General features: G+C 34.1%; 1 long non-coding RNA gene across 2 annotated transcripts; it reads left to right on the forward strand.

Moving 5' to 3' along the window:
• The first annotated feature begins 4,084 nt into the window (after window positions 1–4,084).
• Window positions 4,085–6,150, forward strand: LOC147297127 (uncharacterized). 2 transcript variants are annotated; one of them, XR_015119993.1, is made up of 3 exons: window positions 4,085–4,250; window positions 5,202–5,357; window positions 6,002–6,150. It is a non-coding gene; the product is annotated as an uncharacterized LOC147297127 (long non-coding RNA). The 2 variants fall into 2 exon arrangements; XR_015119994.1 differs by lacking the exon at window positions 4,085–4,250 and adding an exon at window positions 5,013–5,079.
• The last annotated feature ends 6,643 nt before the right edge of the window (window positions 6,151–12,793 follow it).

Consider the following 12,793-nt stretch of genomic DNA (forward strand, 5'->3'; position numbering starts at 1 on the left):
TTTTTATATTCTCTCTGTGCTTCGATTAATGGGGTAATGACAGCACAATATGGCTTTTGTTGGGAGGCATATATCATATATGTATGTCAGTGATGCTTTATGTTAACTGGGAACTTAATTCTTGATGAAGCCTATACACATGCAAACACTTCATTTTTCAATTAATTAGCAACAAAAGGTGAAGTGCTTGAGGCTTGTGTGGAAGAATATATATGCAGAGATCGAGAAGAAATAAATGAAATATTTGACAACGTACAATTTTCACGTGAATAATACTATTTTCATGACATGCTGATCATCATTGTGATCTTGCAGTGTTTTGGAAACTTTAGCAAAGTTTCTGACATAAAAATCAGCGTGAAGATGGAGATGGGATATATGTGCCTCTTCCACCATTGAATTGCAAACTGCAAGCTCGATCACCATCACGTACGGATGAACGCATGCTTATTGCTTGGCGCGCAACTTGACAAGACTGCGTTTCTTCACGTACGCATATTGTAAAACACGATGGAACCCACTAGTCACTACACTACCTAGCATCATATATAGGCATAAGCCACCTTCCAGTAATCAAATTAATTAATATTGGTATATAATATATATATATAAATAACATATATATATATATGCTTCGACCGTACATATATATATAGTCCTTCGAAAGGAATAGGCTGTAATTTTCATACATCAAAATGCATGACTGATGGTGAAATTGAAAATAGGTAGAGTGATGCATGATATGACAGAGTGGTAGATGCATATATATATGTGCATGGGGCACTAACAAAGGTGCTAGCTAGATGCATATAATTTAGTATATATATGGTGCAGCTGCGTACCTCTGGAATTTTGCTTATCGGATATCTATGCAAGTCACCTGTCTCTTGTCTCAGCTAGAGGTTGCTCATCATGAACATTTATATACTAGGATATATAGACATTAATTAGACGTATAATATAATTAATTTCACATTTTTTTCTTTTCTTTTTTCAAACAGTCTGATATGTTATGTTTTCAGACTATATATAAACTCTTGTTAAAATATACACTACTAGGAAATACCCCATTAGATATCACTACATAGATATCAGTTTTAACAAAATTGATATAGTAGAAGTTTTTTATATCAGTTAGATTTTTAGTTTTTTAAAACTGATTTCTAAATACATTTATATATCGCCACATTTTTAAATCTGATATCTAATTTTTCGGTATAAGTTATTATTTTGTAAAAACCGATATCTAAATCCTTACTGATATCTTTATTTCAGCTAAAAAAAATAAAATAAAAATTTGAAGACTATTACTTAAATTTTTGGACTAATTTCCCAATACTTGAACCCGATACCCTCCTCTCTCAAACACAAACACTCTCAAACTTTACTCACCCCAAGCTCTCTCTCTCTCTCACACCCTCACTGATCGAGACCACACTCACCACCCTCGTTCTCTTCAACCTCCGAATCCAATCCCAGAGACAGAGATCGACATAGACAGATGGAGAGAGAGAAGAATAGCCATGGACGATAGCTGTGCGGTGTGCGGTCTGCTCCCCCTGCGTCGCTCGCCTTCGCTTCATCTGCCAAGACCGCCGATGCTTCATCTTCAAGTCCGAGCCAGCGAAAGAGAAAGAGAGCCGTTGCGTCGCCGTTCTCACAGTCCTTGTCATCGTCGCGTCGTTGACCTTGGCGATGACGTCGGCCCTCAAGAGCTTTCTCTGCCTCGCTCATCGTCTTGGGTTGCAGTCAAAAGGTAAGATTAGTCATCTCGATCCCCTGGGTTCTCTCTTTCTCTCTGTCCTCGATCTTCTCTCTATCTCATGCTGGGTTCTTTCTTTCTCTCTGTCCTCTTCTCTCTTTACTGAAATTAGGGTTTCCAAATTGGGGTTTTCTGCTTGTTTAGGTTTTTCTTAAAATTAGGGTTTTTCCCTGTGGTATTTGAGGAGGTTGAAGATCTTGTTTTGGGATTTTTAACAGAAAGCAACTGGTCGGAGGTAAGAAGAGAGATTGGGTGTTGGCATCTTTAATTGTGGTAGCGTTGGGGCTGACAATTACAACTTTGAGTGATTTTAATCTGCAAGCAATAGAACCTATATAGTACCTAGCTAGAAGAGAGAGAGTCAGAGAGAAGGTTACAAGCTGTTGGATATTGATTTTAACTTGTTCAATACAAATATTAGTCTGCCATGATATCTACCATTCTGCTAGTTTACAGGATGCATTCTTGAGAGATGGCAGGCTTGAAACTATGGAGTACAAGTAGCACCATACTTATAGACTTTTCAACTGACTCTAGTTTTCATGAGAATTCGGTTATACTTGGTTGAGTGTTTCTGTAAACTGTGTTCTGGCTATAGTTTTGTGAGTTTGATAAGCTAATATACATTATTGAAGTTATTAATACTGTGTTTCTAGGCCCCTGAATTGCACATGGAAATCCATAAGCATGGTTTTGGTCAACAGGCGATGGGAGCTGCTGCTGGACCTTCCACTTCATCAGGTGCAAAGGTGAATTGGAAATCTCATGGTTCTCTTTTTCTTGACATTTTGTTCTTTTTGTTTCTGGTTTTCTTTTCTAAATGATATTAGTCTTTGCCAATTTAATTATTTTTATTTTGTGTGTTTATGAATTCATGGAATCATGGATGTAGGCTGTGTGGCTGATATGTAGTTGATGAAAGATTAACTTTAGTGCATTGCATTTGCAGTTACATATGGTTCAACTCAAATGCTTTTTGAATACCAAGCAATGTGACAGATAGCATGCCAATATCTTATTTTTTAAAGATAAATGAGTTCTTGTGGCCAAAAAAAAAAAAAAAAGAGTTCACATGAGTGGTACCAAATATGAAACACCACTTGGTATCCAAATTTGGGATTTATTTTAGTGCTTGTAGAATTTCTGATTTTTTACATGTAACATGCTTGAAGTTTAATTATGTACAGCAGTCTGTCTCTGTGTTCTTATATTATGGTTAGTTTCTTCATCTGTTGATGAATTATTACTGTTTCCCATTCTCTACAGGCTACAAAGAAAAAGAAGAGCAGTGATCTCAAGTATGACATATTTGGTTGGATAATCCTTGCTGTTGGAATTGTCGCTTGGGTAGGATTTGCAAAATCCCATGTGCCTCCCCCACCTCCGCGGTGAGCATAGCATTTGGTTGGTCATAATCTTTGGCACTCTGGAAGGCAGTTTGGAGATTAATCATTCATCAGCAGGTGGAGTTCATGTGAAATTGATTCATATTTGGCTGACCATCCATAAGTTAACCCGGTGGTCTCTGTCTCTGTCTCTCTCTCTCTATCTATATCTATCTATTTATCTATCTATCTTGCACTTGCACATGGATCCAACAAACAGAACTCTGCTCTCTCAAAACTCCTTACCTACTCTTGAAGTCCTACTTGGAATTTTGAAGTTTTTGTTTGCCTAAACTATCCAATTCACATGAGTCTTGTCAATTGATTAATTATTGATATTAATATATATTGATTAATTATTGATATGTATATATAATAAATATATATACATAGATAATACTTGCCTACAGTTTCCAAGAGCTTTCCTACCATTCATTGTTGATATTATTTTATACTGTTAATAGTGTTCCCTGTTTAGTTCTTGTAAATTACCAACTAGATCTGTTTATGTTAATTATTTTGGCACCTCTTTGATGTTGCTCTAATTTTCTTGAAGCTTCCTCATCCTCTTACTGACTTGTTAATTAATTTCCTTGTTTTAAGGCTTCAAGGTTGAGAAACACATAATTGAAATAAAAGCAACTGAAGCAGAGTTTGCTAGAAGGAGAGAAGCTAGTGAGTTAGAAGTTGAAGCTAGGACAAATGAGATTTCCTACATAAAATGTTTTTTTTTTTTTTTTTTAAAAGCTAGCATTTCTCAAACAGTAATTGGATTAAGGTTTCAATATAGACTTTGCTGCAGTTTCCACCTAATTTGTCCTATATACAAGAAAGTAAGAAACTCATTGCAGCAAGACTTAGAATATATATGGGTGTACTATTAAAGTTTCTTATCTTAACATTAGTTTGTAGGGATATATTTGTATATAATACAATGAATATAAACCACCTTATATATGATATTCATTTGTGGATGGCTTAGCAGAGACAAAGATGGAAGAGTTCATGTTATTTCCACAAGATGCAGCTTAATTAGGAGTGGTTATTCTAAAATATGTAGATTGCAGCAATCATATGTTCCAGATTACTTGAAACATGTGGAGGTGCATGCTCTCTCTCTCTCTCTCTCTCTCTCTCTCTCTCTCTCTCTCTCTCTCTCTCTATCCCTCTATGTCTTGCATCTTTCTAGTCTGTTTGATTTCCAGTGCTCTCAATTAGCAGCAGATTTAGTAGATTGTGCTAGTAATCTTGTCACTAACACATGATAGGAAGATTACCCTGCATGACTGGAATTGAAAAATAAGTTTGTAAATATATGACTTCCTTAGAAAGTAAAGCAGTGATAAAATTGTAACTAAGTAAGACACTTGAACTTTCATGGCATTTATATAAATGAAGGTGAGCTTTTGTTTACTGTCCAAAGAGGTGTTGGATATGGAAGTGCAAGAGTGGCATGTCCAATTTATATTGTTTGTACATAATGGTGTCATTTGTATAATATATATGTTTGTATATATTGTTTTCATTTATATCTAATTTAATATTAAAATGTTTTTAACTTCTAATTTTAGTTCTGTTTTTTTTTTTTTTTTAATTCAAAGAAAATGATGTAAGCCAAGTCAATGTGCTAATTTGAACTTTACTCCTTCGAAAAGCTTTTTTATTTATTGCTTGCTTATGTGCTAATTTGTGGGAAAGAGTCTGGTTTTGGGCATCATTATGGGCGTTCTTACAAATCTGTTTGTTTCTATCAATTTGTGGGAAAGAGGTTCATCCAACCATCATTATGTGGATAATTTCTTACAAATCTGTTTGTTTCTATCAATATATGTAGGTTGCAAAGCACATGGTCTATCTCTCTCTCTCATCTTTCATCTCTCAGCCTTTTGAGTCCTATATTCTCAATGTGAAGGTTACTCTATGTTAAACATGGTATTATCTAGGATCTAGTTTTTGTTATGTCTTTTTAATCATTAATCTTTCTAGTTTTCTTGTTAAGATGGAATAATACTCCAGAGTCTAATTTGTTAATATGTTGGTATTATTTTTTGCAGGTTTAGGTAGATAATCCTTGGCTCATGCTCCATTTTTTCTAATGCAAGTGGTATGCAAAAAGATTTTTGCATCCTAATGTTGTACGTAGTAGCATATGATTATATTTAGACCAAGTGTTGCTGCCATTTCAATATTTGTAAACCGAGAGCTTGGAGGTAAGGCCCTAACCCTAGCTTGTATTATGCTCTTAGTTGGTTGTAATTGTGTGTTGTTGTGTGAAAAGGCCAAGCTTTTTGACAGAAAGGCTTTGATTTTCATGGAAACTACACAATCTGCCTACATTGCACAGTTTTGACCTTGTGTCATATTTCTGAAATTCTGAAGTGTTTGACAAGGCTTTTGAATTTGGTTTTTGGACCATTTAAACTAGACATCTCAACAATAATTTCAAGCTTTGAATCACTGAAATCCGATTTGAGATGTATTTTCTATGATTTTCTAAAATTGATTCTGTTTTGCTAGAAAATGACAGTTTTACTACGCAGTGCATTATTACGAGTTTGGTTGCACCATTGTGATTTTGAGTAGTGCTTTTGACCTGATACTTATGGAACAAGTACTAGACATGTTCAAGAGTGTTTTAAATAAAAATCTTATGAATTGAAGCTATGTTTGAATGATTTGGTACTTTGGGTCTAGTTTGTAGCATTCGACAGGTTTTGTTGGTTTTGATTTGGTGAAATTTACATGCATGAGTGATAATTTGGGTAACAAATCTGATTTGAGTATTGGTTTGAGCTTTTGCATGTGTTGGCTGCCAATATGTAAATATTAATGCACTTTTTTATAATGTTTTCAGTGGAGTAACTCGAAGTACAAGCGGAGCGGTTACACATAAGAAAAATTTGATGAAATTCGAGTTGAATGGGTAGAGTTTGTTACCCTCAATAATATTTAGACTGACATGCATGTTGGTATAAATCTGGTACATGTTTTGAGCATTTTGTGGATATGATCGAGCTGTTCGAAAACTTTATATCTTGTACGAGGATATAGCTGCAGTATTGAGGATGGAGGAACTTTCAGCAACCTGCATAGTTGTGTACATGAGGTCAGTGTACTCTTTGATTCATCTACATTGTTTTTTTTCCTCATAAACTGTTGTGATACAAATGGATGCTTGAAAATTGTTAGGTACCTGTACGATAGGCTTATCGAATCCAACATGGCTGAAATGGTTGGTCTTGTGGACCCAGCACGTGTCTCTGTGGGAATTGGAAATTCAGAGAATAGATCAAAGTACCTAGTGTGCATCATTTAGAACTAGCCATGCCTTATATTTTGTGCAGATTTTTGAAGTTTCTTAGGGGGGTTAAAAATGGATTAGCTAGCTAGGGTTATCCCTACTTGTTGAGGGATTTGTAATTTATTTTTGTTAACTTGAATATGGTTGAAATTGGATGTTGGAAATATTGTATGAGAATGTTGGATGAAATTGATTGAAGCATTTAAATTGCACAAATTGGATGGTGCATGTTCGAATTTTTATATCAAATATTTGACAGGAAAAACTGATATCTAACAATCCATTTTAATTTTGTTTTTTTTAATTAAAAAACATTTACAATATCCGTTCAACACTGATATCTAATGTCTTAAATCTGATATTTATACAGGCATATACATCGAAAAAAAAAATAATAGCGATATCTAATATAATTTTTATATCACATGGTAGCTCAAACATGATGTTTAAAAGACTTATAATATCTGAAACAACGGACAAACAGATATCTAATCTATACAGATATATCGGTTTTATTTAAAACTCTGATGTGTTAACAATATTAAATATCGCTTTAATAAAAAAAGTGATGTAACAACTTACCAAACATAGCTTTTGCTGAGTTTACAATATCGAAAAATATAACCAAACCGATATGTAATATACACTTTAATGTCAGTTATTAAAAAACTAATGATATTGAAAGTACATTACATATCGGAATCCATTCATGTAGATAGCGGAAACTTGAAAATTCGATATATATTAATTATTAACAATATCGGAAATTCAACAAATAGGATGTCTAAGTTTTTATAAACATCGGGTAAAAACCGATATTGAAAATAGGGTACATTAGATATCACGTCTGCCCTTATCGGTCGCAAACCTAATAGACATCAGTGTTCCACTGATCTCTAATGGGGTATTTCCTAGTAGTGATATAGTATATATTTAATTATAAGAGAAGTTTATAATTACCAAACATCATGACTTTTTGTTCTGTTAATACGATCGATACATAATGCACACACGTGTGCAATCACAATTCGTCAGTTCTTCTATGTGGAGAGTGGAGGGAGAGGCATAGTACTAATTGTTAGCTAGTAACTCGTTGTGGAAACATATATGCAGCAATAATAATATTATTTATCCTCTGAATAAATTCATACCCTCAGCAATTAGAAGCTGGTAAAGTTGATTAGCCTCTGCTTTCGATCATCTTTGATAGGATTACACATGCAATTAGTACGTGCTCTCTCTCACTTAGTCTCATCTATCAGCCCTCAGCAGACACATGCACACGCACGCACGCACGCAAGCCAAATTAACCACATTTATAATTAGCATCATTAAGCTACCCTTTAATTATGAAGATTAGAATATCATGTCAACGTACGGAAAACAGTTTTAAGTCAATCTGCTAGCTTTTAATACAAAATTAGTAATAGTTTCTTCGTCGAGTCGATTTCTTCTGCTATATCATGCATTGTGCATATGGATATGTCACAACATTCCAACGCTTATGCTCGAGCATTTAAATGCTATTAAATGTCCTGCAATGGGGATCCCGCAGAAGAAATCTTTTGCTAGACAGCCTGACAACATGTGCTAAACATTAAAATATTCAATTCAAAATCAATTCATAATAAGAAAGCACATTTGACAATGATTTACTGCATGCACCAGAATATCATGTTGTTAAGCTCTATTGACAATGATTTTAGGAAAGAATATATGATTATCTGTCATGAATATGGTCCCATGCATGCATATTGCTTAATGCTAATCTTCAAAGAGAATATTAATTGAGTTAAATGGACCACATGCAATGCTAAATCTGGCTTTTGCTGCAGTAGTACTGAAAGAGACCACTCAACTTTTCCCGAGTGATCCTTACCCAAATGATCGATTAGGTGAAAATATCATAAGATACCATCATATACCAATAGTTAATTGATTGTTTTGTCTTGTGGGTACATGTTGGCAAACTAAACTAGCTATATAGTTTACTCAACCACAAAACAACTGCTCGCGCATCTTCAACATAATATGTCAAATTCAATTCATTAGCTAGCAAAAGCATGCATATGGTTTCAAAGTCAAAAAAAAACTTTCCTTTTCATCAATTCGAACTCATCAAGCTGCCAAAAACATTCCCCCCTTTAATTCCTTTTTGTACATATATCAACCTCGAACACGCCATTTTCTCCTATTAAAGTATCTAATGAGTTTCCTAATCATGCACATTTGGCATTATCGGACCTGACTTATTCTTGCAAAAATATTGATATATCTTGATGAGGGATGTGAAAAGAAATTTAGGGACCTAAAAACGAACAAGTTCGACTATTTAACTGCATTGTTGGATGATCCGAGAAATGATATTTTTTTTCTTCAAAATAAAAATAAGGACATTCTCACATGAAACTTATTATATATATATTTCGCTAATTTATATATGGATCTACATTGAATATTCATCTTAAAAGATTAAGTTATTAAGTAGAGAAATTGGATGAGTATGTATTTATGACGTGAGAGTAATGCTCAACACTACAATTAGTGCATATATTTGAATTGATGATCTCCTACTCCTAGTAAAGGGATAAGTAGATAAGTACAAACTCCCAACCAATAACAAAGGGTGGACCATGAAATATGCTTCCTGGTTCAGTCCTCACATGTGATGACTGACAAGAAGCCACGGTTATTAATAAAAGGTAGATACATATATGCAACATGGCTAGCTACCTTGAGGCCCTTGATCGATGATGATGATTACTCATTTACTTGCACCAAATTTTTAGAAGAAGTGAGAGCAAGCTAGAATCAAATTAAGCATGAGCATCATCCATCCCCTGCCTCTCGATCACGGCAATTAATTAATTAATTAATGTATGTGAACTGATCGAGCTGAGCTTTCTATGGTCCCCGGTGTCCTCTATTGCCATGATGCCTTGATGGGTCGCGCTGGCCTGGCCTGCCCTATCACTTTGTGGTGGGGAACATATTCGGCATTTCATTTTCACTGCAAGATGCGAGTAGTTAGAAATTAACTCTCAACTCTTCCATACATACCTCTAAATGCACAAATCTATTTACATAAAAATAGATATGTTTATGTATATGTAGAGGAACCTTTAAGTACGTAAGAATGTGCTTACTTTAAGAAAAGTAAGAGCTCTCTCTCTCTCTCTCTCTCTCTCTCTCTCTCTCTCTCTCTCTCTCTCTCTCTCTACGATGATTAAAATTGTTCATTTTTAGGTCTCTATTCAAGCTCTTTAAGAGTTATTCCTATAAAAAAATAAGTCAAATTAGCAATTGTTTAATCATCTAAACTGTGCAAACAAATATAATTCATCAGAAATAATTGAAATAATGTTGGTTATAATAAATTGGCTAAACAGTCTTTGATTTGGCTGATTTTTTATAAAGGCGATCTTTGAATAATGTTCTAAAATTAAGACGGTTAGGATCAAAGAAGATGTTCTTACTTTTCTTATATGTATGTGTTACCCTAAAAAATTCTTAGAATAATTAATGATAATTATTATAATTTCCTACTATTTTCCACAATTAATTCCATTTAATGAAAGGTGTCAAATTTGGGAGTAAACAGTATGTATATATATATGTATGTAAATTCGATCAGATGCGCACCAGTGAACATGCACACCTCTAGCACTTGACAATATTTTTTTAACATAAGCGAGTGCTGCATGCAAGCAGTGCTCGACGCTACTTCCTCTGCCGAGTTTTGAGGATAAACCCTCATTTTTTCATCTCATCCCTCTTAGGGTATACATGAAAATGAAAACCACCTAGTTTTGGATAGTTTTGGATATATCATGACATCAAATAAAGAAACCCCCAATAGAGAATCTGGACTCCCTATCTCTATAGATTTTTGAGTTGACTACGTGATAAAGTTAATATATATGATCAAACCCATTAAGGGTGCGGTCAACTTAATATAGTCAACGTGATCAACAACGCTTTTTACCGTGTAAGGAAACATGTGTTTGAAAATTAAGAAAGGAAGCTAGTCATAGTTTAAGATATGGGTAAATTATATAATATATTCAGGATATAATTATAAGGTTGAAAGACCATCTTAAGTTTAGGTCCATCAAAAGGAGGGGCAACAATGGTTTGACCTGTACGTGATTTTATATATTTATAAGATTCAGTTAGGATATTAAATATTGCAATTAACTTTATTTCTTCAACTTCTTTGTGGATGGTATTAGTTGGTTGGTATAGCAGTAGGTAACAAAAGTTAGGATGCATCCTGAGCCTTTGATATTTGGATAGGGAGTGATATCTAACCACATTAATTAATTTGGACAGGTATGTGGTCGATCAGCTATGTGAGTGACCTTGGCATTTGGCAATATATAATATGACCATATCATATGAAGGACGACCCTCTTCGATTTGTTATGTGAAGCAAAACCTACCACTTAATTTCCTTTTGTGTATCACGCACACAGAATGATGAGATCCATGCAATTAATATATGCAAACCAGACCAGAAATTAATTATATCTAGTTTTCAAAGGTTTGTTTCATATGTTCCGAACACGTATAGGTATCGCGGTATTCTAGTCAACATGGACCATTTTCAAGAGACAATCATACCCGGCGATGATTTCAAAAATTAAAGACTTGGATTCTCTTTTAATGCAGATGATGATATGGCTACTGCTAGATATAAAATTTATGTATGATCTAAATACAACCACTTCAAACACCCAAGAAACACAGCCAGCCACTTGGTGTTGATTTTGTACTTATGTACAAAATTGAGTTTAAGGATTAAACATTTTCACTTTAAAATTTATATTAGATAGATAATTATATATAGCAAATTTTAAATGATGTAATTTTAAATATAAACACATGCAATAATAACACCAAAAAGAAATTAGTAGAGGATTCAAATCTAACAAAAGTTCGAAAGTTCAAACTTAAAATATAACCTTATACCCTTAAATGGTGAGCTTTGTAAAAAAATTGAATAAATAAAATAAAAAATCATAAAAGATTAAAGAACGGACGTTTTGCAAACAAAATTTGTGTGCCTATGTTTTGAAATTAACTGCTATATATATATATGTGTGTCATAATTAGGATATTAGGCACCTGCTAAATCGGGTATAATGCTGGAAATAAGTTCAAGAACACTAATTTCCAAAGGAGGTTTAAATACCGAGTTAATTAGGACCACATGATGGAGAAGTATTGATCATGATCAATATAGCAATCTTATGAAGAGCTATCATTATCATTTTACATGATATATTTAATATATATATATATAGTATATATCATGTATTGAGGACCACCTTAATTAAATTGCCCACAAAATTGGCTAGATTGCCCGTGGCCTCCCAACCATCACGAGAACTTCCCCCACCTTCTTTCTACATCTCCTTTAGCTTTCTATCTAATTATTAATTTCTTTCTTCCATATTTCAGCGCTAAGATATGATGTATATATATATATACATGCACCATATATGGTCCATGAACCATGTGTGGCAGCAAAAAGTTCAGATTTGTTATGTGATATGCTCACATGTATGAAGTTAGAAATTTCTAGCAATTAAGTTTGAATATGGTATGCTTTTGTTGGCCGTTCAATAATTTCCCTCTTAATTTCACATGCATTACCACCAACATCATTTGCCTGCAGGTTCAGATACATGCATGTTCATGAAGACCCCATATATGTAAACCTTCCCTCTTCCAAATTAGAATTTTTTTTTTTTTAAATATTTAGCATATTATGTTGTTATATTATGTTATTAGACTGTCAATTTAAAATAACATATTTATATAAAAGTTTGACGTAATTAATAATTCAGATTAGCAGTGTAGGGGCAAGCAAAAATCTGCCTCACTTTAATAAGTGCTTTTATTTTCTTCTTCACAATATTCATGACCCAAATTACTTTTTGCATGTGTGTGGGCTGCCACTTTGTATGAGGAATGAGGAGAGAGAGGGAAAGTAAGATACAAAGCTAGGTCTAGCTGCAAGTCCTTGTCATTCAGGCTCCCAAGAAGCAAGGAGGTCCAATGGAGGGAGGGAGAGAGAGAGAGAGAGAGAGAGAGAGAGAGAGAGAGTCTTTATATTCAATTATATGTATGTACATTGCTAAACATATTACAGTCGCTAACAATGAATGAGTGGTGGGGTTTCTGCCTAAATCAAACCCAAACACGCACGTGGGTCACGTGCCAGCCATTAGACTACGCAGACAGGCATATATTGTCCTTTCACCTTCTGCAAGGTTGGTTTTCACACGAGGCCGGTTGGCTTCTGACGTTGTTGATTGCATCTCATGATATTTGATTAAT

Source organism: Dryas octopetala, chromosome 1, assembly GCF_963921425.1.
Source record: "Dryas octopetala chromosome 1, drDryOcto1.1, whole genome shotgun sequence".
Lineage (NCBI taxonomy): Eukaryota > Viridiplantae > Streptophyta > Magnoliopsida > Rosales > Rosaceae > Dryas > Dryas octopetala.